Below are 11511 nucleotides of genomic sequence, written 5' to 3' on the forward strand. Positions count from 1 at the left end.
CATTTAAGTATAGACTGAGGTTTTCATAGCGGTGTGTTTTTTTTAATGTGTTTATGCATTTGCTTGATTTTGATTGGTTCTAATTTGACTCACCTTACCCCCTCCCCTTCCAGATTTGAGAAGAATCCTTCCTAAGATTGAAGGCTAGCGAGCAAAGGGCATTCAACGTATGGGTTGAGTGTTTACCTTTGCATGAGCCAAGCATAGAAGTCTAGATTGTACTCCAACTAAGCTTTGCGGTCCAGATCGAAGCGTGTGTGACGTAAGTAAGAACATTTGTTAGGAAGTTGTCAGAATCGATACAACTAGCAATATGTAACTCTTCCTCAGTCAAGAGGTGATCAAGGTAAGGGTGTCCTTTAATGTGCTCTTCCATGGGTTGACCACAAATAGTTGTTAACACCCTATACGAAGTTGGAGCGACATAAGTTGGGTTATACTCCGATGTCTTGATTGCACGTCGCTGCTCAGCATTGGTCATTATTTGGCATCCTTTGAGTTCCCATTGCAATCGAAGAGAGTACAAGTTCTGTAAGAATGGGGATTCGGTTTCAGCAAGCTGTTTCAACTCCTTGATTTCTTGGTTAGTGATAGTAGAAGTAGCTCGCTTATCGTATGACATAATGAGATGTTGTTTCATGGCTTGCTCTCTAGATATCTTAGTGCTGAGCAACTTTGCTAGCTGAGTGGGGTGCTTTGATGAATGTGAATTGAATGTGTCCCATGAACAAGGCATGGTACGAACTTCGATTGCTAAGGGATCTTGCAATAGGTCCAAGTCCAAGCGATCATAGCTCAGAGTCAACGACATGAATGTGACATATAAGCATCTAAGGCAAGCAATCATGTCATCCCCTGTGTCTTCGGCTAGATCTTTGGCCAATGTCAAGAATGATTTCTGCTCATAGGAGGGTCTAAGGCCTGCGGGTGGTTAGGGTTTGACAGAACTAGAGAGTTTGGTAGCAGATGGTTGCGGGTTTGATTGTTCTTGAGATTGCAGTTGGGTCCCTTCTCACACAACGAGTTGGGACTAGATTGCTAATGGGGCACTGCTATTTGTGGATGCGGATTCCTAAGTCTTGGTAGAGTTACGTGGTATTGGTTTGGGAGTAGCATGCTGAGATTTGGGTTGATAGACTTGGTCAGACTTCATGGGCATAATGAGTTGTGAGTCTATGGGCTTGGTGTCTCGAGGCTTATGCCGCTTTAGGCCTTGACACGTTGTATGGCTAGGTACACTTAAGCGTGAGGGTGGTGTTTGATCGGTGCCTTTGGCTATTTTAGCCTTAGGGATCCATATCCAAGAATCACCCTCATAATAGCCTTGTGCTTGCAATCGGGTTAGGAACATACATTGCTATCTGTAGCTTTGTCTTGGCCTCCTAGATTTGGAGGTTGCATTATTAGCCTTGCGAAGGCATGGCCAATTGCTCCTCAGTGGAATGCTCTGATGTTTAGGTACCCATCTGAACTAGGGTTCATGGACATTGGCTTTGGCCTTAGCACGTTGTTGGCATAGAGGGTTGGCGGGTTGTAACAAGTCACAACCCCCCTCCTTAGACTTGGCTACAGGCGTTTCTACCGGTGGCTTTGCGGATCTCGTAAGAGTCGTGCAGCCCTTGTTGAAAGCTACTACTATGTGGACATTGCCAATGGCTAGGTGGATATGTTGCAACTCATAATCGACATTGCCAATGGTTCGACCTAGTAGCGACTCCGTGCCTGCATCTTTAGTGTTTGGCAACACATAAAAGATCATTGGTATGCTCTCAGACTCAATAGAAACTGCGGCCATGCACTTCCCTAGGAGTGCATATGATCGGCTCCCATATGGGCTTAGTTTGGCTGTAGTGGGCTGTAATTGTGGTTTGCCAATGTGGGTCCAATGATCGTGGGTTAAGACATTGAAGTCTGCTCCCTCATTGATCAAGGCATTGAAAGTTCATGTCTGCTTGGCAGTGACTTGATGTAGAGGTAAGAAAGTTCTACAGCTTCCTGATCTTCATTGTCAATCTCTATGATTGTGGCTACTCGTGCCTTGACAGGGGGTTCTAACATTGGTGGTTCATGCAATGGATGCGTGGGAGGGTAGTACTTCTTGATGTGACTGCCATTGAAGAAGCCTATGCCCTCGCCTTCTAGAGTCTCGAGTTCGACATTACCAGTTCCGCTGATGGCACAAACCTTGAAAGGCCCTAGACCTTTAAACTTCATTTTTTAAATGCCCCTTAACAGAGTACAAGAGCACTAAGTCTCCCTATTCCAAGTCATGCTTCTTAACATGCTTGTCAAACTAGCTTTTGCATCATGCTTTCTCGCATATGCGCACATGGGTAGCTAGAAGTCCAGTTTTTGAGTGTCGTTTGAGTTCAACTAGATGGTCTGTCCATGCCTCCTTCCCTTCCCATCATTCATGAAGTGCGATCCTTAGACGAGGAATGAATAACTCTATAGGTAGAATTGCTTTAGTTCCATAGGTGAACCTAAAAGGCGTATGGTCTACAGCTGTTTTATAGGATGTGCGATAAGCCCACAAGGTTGCCATCAACTTGTTATCCCACTCACTACATGAAGCAGAGATTACCTTGGTTAGGACGTTTACTAGAATTTTATTTGTGGATTCCACCTGGTTGTTTGCTTAAGGGTAGTATGGCAAGGATTTCCAATGGATAATTATAAAGGTGGATAGAAGATGCGTAATCACTTCATTAATGAAGTGTGTGCCTTGGTCGCTAACCAATTCGATGGGACAGCCGAATCATGAGATTACCTGCTCCCATAAGAACTTGGCAGTCGTTCTAGCGTCATTCTTTCTTGTAGCTCTTGCTTCTACCCATTTCACTAGATAGTTAGTGGCTACAATGATGTACTTGGCTTGCGAGTATTGTGTCGTAGGACTAATGGGTCATATGAAGTCAATTCCCCATTTTTCAAAGGGTTGTCATGCAATTATTGGGGTTAGCTCCATCTGATCCTTGCAAATTAGGGCCTTTGTCCATTGACACTCGTCATAGTGCTTAACAAATCGTGCCACATCGTGAAAAAGCATGGGCCATCACAGTTGAGACTGCAGTACCTTGCGGGCTGTCATATCTCTGCTAAAGTGTTCTCCAGCAATTTTGATGTGTGCCTCTGAGAGTGCATCATGCATCTCATACTCGCATACGCATCTATGCAACAATGCATCTTGCCCTAGCATATATAGCTGGCCTGCTATCAACTGATAAGGTTGTATCTTGAGGATAAGTCACCTAAGTCGGGATTTCTCTATTGGTCATTCAAGTAGTCCATAATCAAGCACTTGGACTATGTCGTCTGCCTAATATGACATCAAGTCAGCTCAAAACAAATCTCTCTCATTGGATAGGCTAAACAAGTGCGCATCTGGCAACTCATCGACGATGCTTTGTCCAACGGCCTCTCCCATGGGGATGTGTGACATGTGGTTGGCCATGTAGTGTTGCTTTTCCTTTTGTAAAACCACGAAGAAGTCAAATTCTAAAAGCAGAAGGAGCCATTGAGCTATGTGTCCTGTAACACAAGAGGTTTGTTTACTAAATATGGCAAGGCTTGTGGTCCACAAGGAAAGGGAAAGGCATGGCTAATAAATAATGCCAAATTTTTTTCACGACAAATACCATGGCCAGACCTTCTCTTTCTATCGTCGAGTAGTTTATCTCAGTCTCAGTGAGTTGTCAGCTAGCAAAGCTCACTGGATAGTCGAGATTGTGTTCGCAAAGTTGGCATAACATTGCCCCCACAACGAATTTCGAAGCATCAATATGCACGTGGAAGATAATGGTCCAATTTGGGGCTTGCAGAATTGGTGTTGTGGTCAGATCCTTTTTCAATTCCTCATATGCACATTGGCATTCTTCAGCCCATTCGAATATAATCAATAGTTTGTACAGAGGTCTAGCAATCAATGCATAATTCAGCACGAACCGCTGATAATACCCCATATGACCTAAGAAGCATTGAAATCCCTTGGGGTGGAAGATCAACAATGACCTTGAATTTCGAAAAGTCCATGGGAATGCTGTTCTTCGACACCACGTTCCCTAGGATGCATCCGTGCTTTACCCAGAGCTGGTATTTTAAGGGTTTTAGAGAGAGAAAATATAGGCAACACTGTTCAAATACTGCTCAGAGTTTGTTTAAGTGTTCTCTCCATGTCGAGTGAACACACAAGTCGTCTACTAAGGCTTCTAACTCTTTCCTGAGGATGTCTTTAAATATAGTGCATATAAGGCATTGAAAGGTGGCTGGAGCATTAATCAACCCAAAGGGCATGACTATGTAGGCAAAGGCCCCCCACTCAATGGTGGCTAATGCAGTCTTATGCCGGTCGTTAGGATGCACCTGCACCTGATTGTATCCAAAGAAGCCGTCTAGAAAACTATAGGCCTCTTTTCCCACTACTCTCTCGAGCATGTGCTCAATGTACGACAATGGGTAGTTGTCCCTCTTATGGCAATGTTCACCTTCTTGTAATTGACATACATTGTAATCTTTTTGTTTTTCTTCATTACAATTACTATGGGTGACATCCAGTTTGTGTGCTCAATTTCATAGATGAATCCCACTCTCATCAGCTTGTCAATCTCTTCCTTGACCTCATGAGCGTGTTTTGGATTCATAGGGTATGGTCATTTCTTGACCAGCATTGCGTCTGGTGTCATGGGTATGTTATGAGTCACTACACTTGGATCTACCCCCTTAAGCTCTTCTAAGGACTGAGCAAATACGTCTATATACTCTCGCAAGAGAGCAACGAGACTTGTCTCCTCTTCCTCTGTCAAGTCAGCAGCAAATAAAGATAGGTCGGGGTGTCTCCCTTTCTTGGGCTAGGTTTATCTCCTTGACTTTGGCAGGTCCCTTGATGGGTTCACCTACTTGCCCTTTACGTTTGGCACCCAACAGGATCACTACCCTATCACCCTTCTTGCACTTCATAAATCTCTTAGGGAGGTATTGTGGTTTTCGTTGTTTGTCTGCAGTATGTCCTTAGGCTGTCTTGCCCTTTCTTCCTTTAACCGCCTGCGCCTCAGGTGGATGGGTAGGTACACTTTGTGAGGCCCCTCTTACAGCCTCTGGATGTCCATCATGTTTTGGTGCCCACACTTAGCCTTTTCTGTGACAGCCTCTGGTGTCTACCATGTTTGTGGTGTGCCCACACTTTGCAGGTGGTTCTCATTACAGCCTCTACACACTTTGTGCCTTTCTATTTGTGATTGAGGAGGGGTGTTGAGAATCAGCAATCACACTCAGTAAACAGCCTCTTTGTATGGAGCTTTAGGGCTAAGGACATGCAGGCTAACCTATCCCATATGCACAGTGGTGCCTACTGCAGTTTCCTACTATCCTATAAAGCATTGTACTTGCTTCCTTTTCTTAATGCAATGATAGTACTCTTTTCTTTTCAGTGAAGTGTCAATGTCATTGTCCACATACACAAGATTGTGTTTATGAGTCCAAGTCTCAATCTTGGAACCTAATTCACTTGTGTAACAAACAGTGTCTTTGTCTTCTCCATCATGAGTCCACACTTCTCATTCCATCCACCATAACTCACTGCCATGCTCTAGATCCCGTATCTCTCACAACATTTCCTACATGGATTGGATTTTAATATCCAAGTGCAGCTGAGTAGTGTTGCTTTGGCCGATATTGACATTGCCATTACCCAAGCAGAACGTGTAGAGTCGTGCTTGCAAGCGGCTTATGCAACAAGGATAAATTGGAATGGTAATAATTTGGCCTTGACTAATGGGAGTCAAGGGGACCCCATGTTAAATATGGGTGGCAGAGGGAATATTATGTCGAATCTGCCTATGTTACCAGCTCCTCCTAGCATGACTATGCCTATGGCTAGTCAGGCGGCATCGCTAAATAGTGGTGGAAACCAAACAATGAATCCTAATGTTATCCCAGTTGGTTAGTGGATAATTCCTAATCAAGTGGTTAGGCCCATGGGGCGATAGATTGACGATCGCAGCTATGAGTCGAGTGCTTCTAATTTCCTTGGTGAAGTTAAAGGCATGATGAAGCACTATACTGATATGATCTCTGAACAATATCCACAAATAGCTGTGGATGTCAACTTCCTTAAGAAGCAACATAATTTGATAGGGAGTTGTCGCCCTGAAGAGGGTGGCCCCTCAAGATTTAGCTGTAAGTGGTGTGGGGGCCAACATTTCCCTAGGAATTGCTTAAATGTCAAATGTGATATTTGCGAGAAGTCTGGCCACTTAGCCACTACCTGTTGGAGTAAGATTAGTTCTCTCCAACAATGGAGTAAACAACTAGGTCCAGTTAACCATCGCGCACAAGGGGATAACCTCCTACAAGATGATGGACCAAGGCAAATACTGCAAAGAGGAAAGGCTGTTGTAGAGGAGTTACCTCATGGCAGTGGAGTCAGCCTTATTGAGGCTGTACGTGTCAATGATGCTGAAACTTCTAATCTGTGAGCCATAACAAGAGGCCAAAAGGCTAAAGAGGGTGACAAAGATAATGCAAAACCTATTGAGGGAAGCCCTAATAAGCAAGATGCTAGGGAAAAGCAAGTCCTGAATCTTGATAAGGAAGGTTGACCATTAAGACCTGTTGGTAGTAAAGTCGATCCCGATGAGGATAAAGGATTGCCAAGAAAGAAGGTAAAGGCTAAAAAAGAGGCACCAAAGCCAATGGAAAAACCAAAGGAGAGAATGGTTTGGCGCGAGAAGAGAACTTTGGCTAATTACCATGACTTTGATCTAGCAAGTTCCCTTTGCGAAGTCAAACCAGACATGAATCTCCTGCAATTGATTAAACTTTCTCCAGGAGTATGCAAGGAATTCAAGAAAATCCTACGTATAGGGTATATAGTAGAACCTTTGGGCATAGCTAGAGTGGGGAAAGATTGGTTCAATCATGCTGAAAAGCATTGCCCTAGGGTTCCAGCATATGTGGATGGAATATTAGTGGAGCATGCTATCATGGACATTGGATCCTCCCTCAATATCATAAGTTCAGACTTGATGGAGAGGTTAGGTCTAGAGATCCAAAAAGACGGCTCCACACTTCTTAGGATGGCTGATGATAGACTAAGACAACCAGAAGGTTGCATTACTAAGGTCCACGTTACAGTTGTGAGCGTGGAATGCTATCTGGACTTTAGGGTGATAAGATTTGCTATTGAGTCTTGCTAGGCATGCCATGGATTCTACGGACAGATTGTCAAGTCGATATACCCGCTGGTCGAGTGATTCTAGGTCGAGGTGCCCATCGTGTAATAGTGGATGCTTACCCTGAGTCTCCTCAGAGTGAGAGAGCTCCACTATCCTCCACTGAACTAGAAACAGTAGATGATCCTTCTGGTAGTGAGACGTCATCGAGCGATGGATCTAAGGAAGGGTCCACTACAAAGGATATTTATAAGATAACCTTGAATGAGCCGATAGAGCCTCATGATCGAATAAGAGACGCGAACGTTATTGAGCTGGATCTTGGTACGCTGAATGATTCGCGGCCAATCAAATTAGGGTCCATGCTCAGTTCGGAAGAAAGAGAGGGTTATATGTCCTTAATTCGAGGCCAATCAAATTAGGGTCCTTGCTCAGTTTGGAAGAAAGAGAGGATTATGTGTCCTTAATTCGAGAGTTCCGCTATATCTTTTCTTGGAGCTATGACAAACTTCGGGGTATTCCTCCCAGTCTAGCTGTGCATACTATTCCTGTAAAGGAAGGTACTCGCCATGTGCGTCAAAAAGTAAGGCATATGCCTTTTGAATTAAGGGACGGGTTGTAGGAGGAACTACAGAAGTTGCGGAAAGTGGGTTTGATCTTCCCTGTTCAGCATACTGAATGGTGCTCACCAATTGTGATTAGGAAGAAGAATAATAATCAAATCCGTCTTTGTGTAGAATTTAGAGAGCTGAATAAGCAGACTGTTAAATATTACTACCTGTTGCCGTTTATTGACCAAATTTTAGATCAACTAGCGGGTAGGGAAATCTATTCATTTATGGACTGCTTTGCAGGGTATAATCAAATGGCGATCACTGAGCAAGACAAGCTAAAAATGACTTTTATTACAGTCTTCGGTACCTTTGTGTACCATGTGATGGCATTTGGGTTGTGTAACGCACCTGGTTCGTGGCAAAGAACATCCAACAAGATCTTTGGTGACATCTCCCCAGGGGAGCTAAAAGTATTCATTGACGGTTTGGGGGCAGCCACCGTAAGGGATAGACACTTGATCATTTTGTGGAAGTGTTTTGAGCGCTGCAGACAATTTTGCATAGCTCTTAACCCACGGACGTGCGTCTTCAAAGTCCTTACAAGCTCTTGTTAGGCCATGTGGTCGGTTTCGTAGGGATTGCGACTGATCCTGAAAAGATCAAGGTCATAGTCGCCATGAGTCTGCCACGTACTCCAAAGGAAGTGTATAGCTTTCTATCATCAGTAGGCTATTATCAGAGGTTTATCAATACCTTGGCTGAAAGAACATTGCCGCTGACAAACCTATTGCCCTTTAATTATCAGTTTTCATGGAGTGATGCTTGCAAAGTGTCTTTTGATGATGTGAAGCAGGAGCTTGCCAAAGCACCTGTTTTAAAAGCACCAAAAAGGGGTGAAATGTTCTATATATTTTCAGCAGCAACTATGTATAGTATCAGCTGCTGTTTGGCCCAAATTGAGGAAAAGTGGTACCATCCGATAGCTTTTGCTAGTTGGAAGTTGGGCATATCGAAAATTAACTACACCTATATGGAGAAGTTGTGCCTTGCGATGGTATTTGCGACCAAAAAGTTTAGGCACTACATTCTTTATGAGAGGGTGGTTTTTTATACGATGGCGGAAGGGCTTCGATTGTTGTTCAATAAGTTATAGCCGCCTGACCGTTTAGCGAAGTGGTTAATCACTTTGCACGAATTTGATTATGAGATTAAGAGCAGCCACCAAAGCTTCAGGGCATTGTAGAGTGTCTTGTGGATTTTGGAGAGCCAAGAGAGGTCTTGGCTGAAGGAAGTGACATGGAGACTTTGTTCAAGATTGATACGGCGTCTATTCCCTCCTAGTATGCTGCTATAACACACTATCTTTCTACGGGAGAGATTGGAGCTACTTTATCAAAATTGAAGAAGAGGAAGATTAAACAGTAGGCATTGTAATTTTCCTTGATCGTAGGCACATTATATCGGCAGGGTGTTGATGATATCTATCACCGATGTGTGATGCTTGACGAGGTTCCCTTTATTTTGGAAGAGTTCCATGACTCTACTTGTGGAGGGCACTTTGCTGGGCGGTTAACATCATAGAAGGCTCTAAGAGCTGGATATTGGTGGCCGTCCATCTTCCAAGATTTATTTGACTATGTTAAGAGATGTGATACCTACCAAAGATATGATAGTCAAGAGAATAGGAAGCGTCCACTTACGCCTATTATGGCTATCCTTCCATTTGAGAAGTGGGGCATTGACTTTGTGAGTCCTATTACCCCATCGTCTACTACTCAGAAGAGATATATTATAGTAGCAATTGATTATTTTACAAAATGGTCAGAAGCACGGGCGACGAGGTAGGACAATGCAAAAGAGACTACCAGTTTCCTACTTGAGCAAATCATCTTCCATTTTGGTCCGTCAAAAGAAATAGTATCGGACCGTGGAACTCACTTTTTAAATAAAGTGATGAAAAGTCTAACTGAAGCTTGGAAAATCAAGCATAACAAGATGACCCCTTATAATCCACAAGAAAATTGACAAGTTGAAAGTACCAATAAGCAGCTTGTGGGTATCCTCTCTAAGATAGTCTCTGAAAAGAAGCGGGACTGGGATACAAAATTATATGTGGCGGTTTGGGCGTATAATACGACATTTAAACGAGCCACTAGCCACACCCCATTCAAATTAGTTTATGGGGAGGAGTATGTCTTGCCCTTAGAAATTGAGTTTCTGACCATAAGATTCACAATCAATCATTCTTTGGGTGATGAAGATGCCCTATTTGAGTGGTTTACGACTATAGCCCACTTGGACGAGCTCAAATTGCAGAGTTTGTTGCACCAGGAGGTAGCTAAATGTTGGATGAAATGATTGCATGATCTGAAAGCGAAGAAATATACTTTTAAAAAAGGGTAATTAGTTCTATATTACAATGCGTATAGGGAGCTATTTCTAGGAAAGTTGAAACCTAGATGGGATGGCCCTTACAAGATCGTTCAGATAGGTAAAAATAATTCCACAATTCTATTAGCTGATCTACAAGGAGTGGAATTTAAGAATAAGGTTAATCTTAATAAGATTAAACCTTATTATTTCTAAGTATGCTAACACGGAAAAATACATTGTAGGTCCATGATGGGGTTGATTGGAGACCTATAGGAGAGTTTAAATTGGTTGATGGGGTGGTTAATTCCTTATTTGGAGCACCCATATCTCGAGCAAAGATATCATCAGGGGAGGCTTATCTAGTGGAGCAAGGGATATAAAGTGATTGAGCAAGAAGACGGTACCTTTGTGTGGGAAATTAAAGTTTTCTTCCATCATTGCTTACAAATCTTGACAAGTGTCCTTGTTGAGTTTAATGAAGAAGGTGCGATGGAGCCGTCAATTCATCCTCTAAATGTGTTGAACTTTGATTATCATAATTACGAATAGGGGAGTTCTTGATGGCTGGCTGTGTAAACCCATTCTGGATGTATACATTATACTTTGATGGAGCATCCAAGGGCCCTAATAGAAAAGGAAGTGTTGGAGTAGTTATTCGAGATCCCCGACGTAGAGTTACAATGAAATTAGCTACCTATCTCGGGGTAGGATTTACTAACAACATGGCCGAGTATATAGCCCTGATGATGGGAGTAAATATTGCTAAGAAAGGTGGCATTAGGCGGTTGTTAATAAAAGGGGATTCCTAGCTGATCTTAAATCAACTCAGTGGGACATTCCGAAATCCTCTCCTTCATATGTATCATCGAACTGCTATAACCCTACTTGATGAATTTGAGAGCATATCTCTTCAGCTGATTCCACGTTATTGAAATCAATTTGCGGATTCCTTAGCTAATTTTGCTTATGAAGAGGACCTTTTTTTTTCAACTGTGATCCTAGTCCGGATGTTGCTATTGACACTAAGACAGGACCTGGTCGCTTGTGGGGGATGTTATCAGACCACGCGTTATATGGTAGACGATGGTTGATATGGGTAATGCAAAGAGTAGCTGAGACCCATCTACCGCTATTATCTTGGACCCATAGGTTGATCCGAAGACATGTTATGCATATGCCTCTTGCTGTAATATCCCCCCCCCCCCTCCCCCGTGCCTCCCCTTCCCCCCATGCAAACCCCCCCTTAATTTTTTTCATTTTTTTTCTCTCACTCTCTCTCCTCCTGCCAATTGCATGGTGGGGAGAGAGAGAGAGAGTGTGTGTGTGTGAGTAAGAGGTAGAGAAGGGGGGGCATGCAGTCCCCCCAGATGGAAGGTGGTGCCGTCTCCCCCCCTTACCACCTCTTCCCCCCCACC

The sequence above is a fragment of the Lygodium microphyllum genome, chromosome 26 (genome assembly GCF_053477565.2).
Source record: "Lygodium microphyllum isolate KBCC chromosome 26, Lygodium_microphyllum_v1.1.10, whole genome shotgun sequence".
In the NCBI taxonomy this organism is placed as follows: domain Eukaryota; kingdom Viridiplantae; phylum Streptophyta; class Polypodiopsida; order Schizaeales; family Lygodiaceae; genus Lygodium; species Lygodium microphyllum.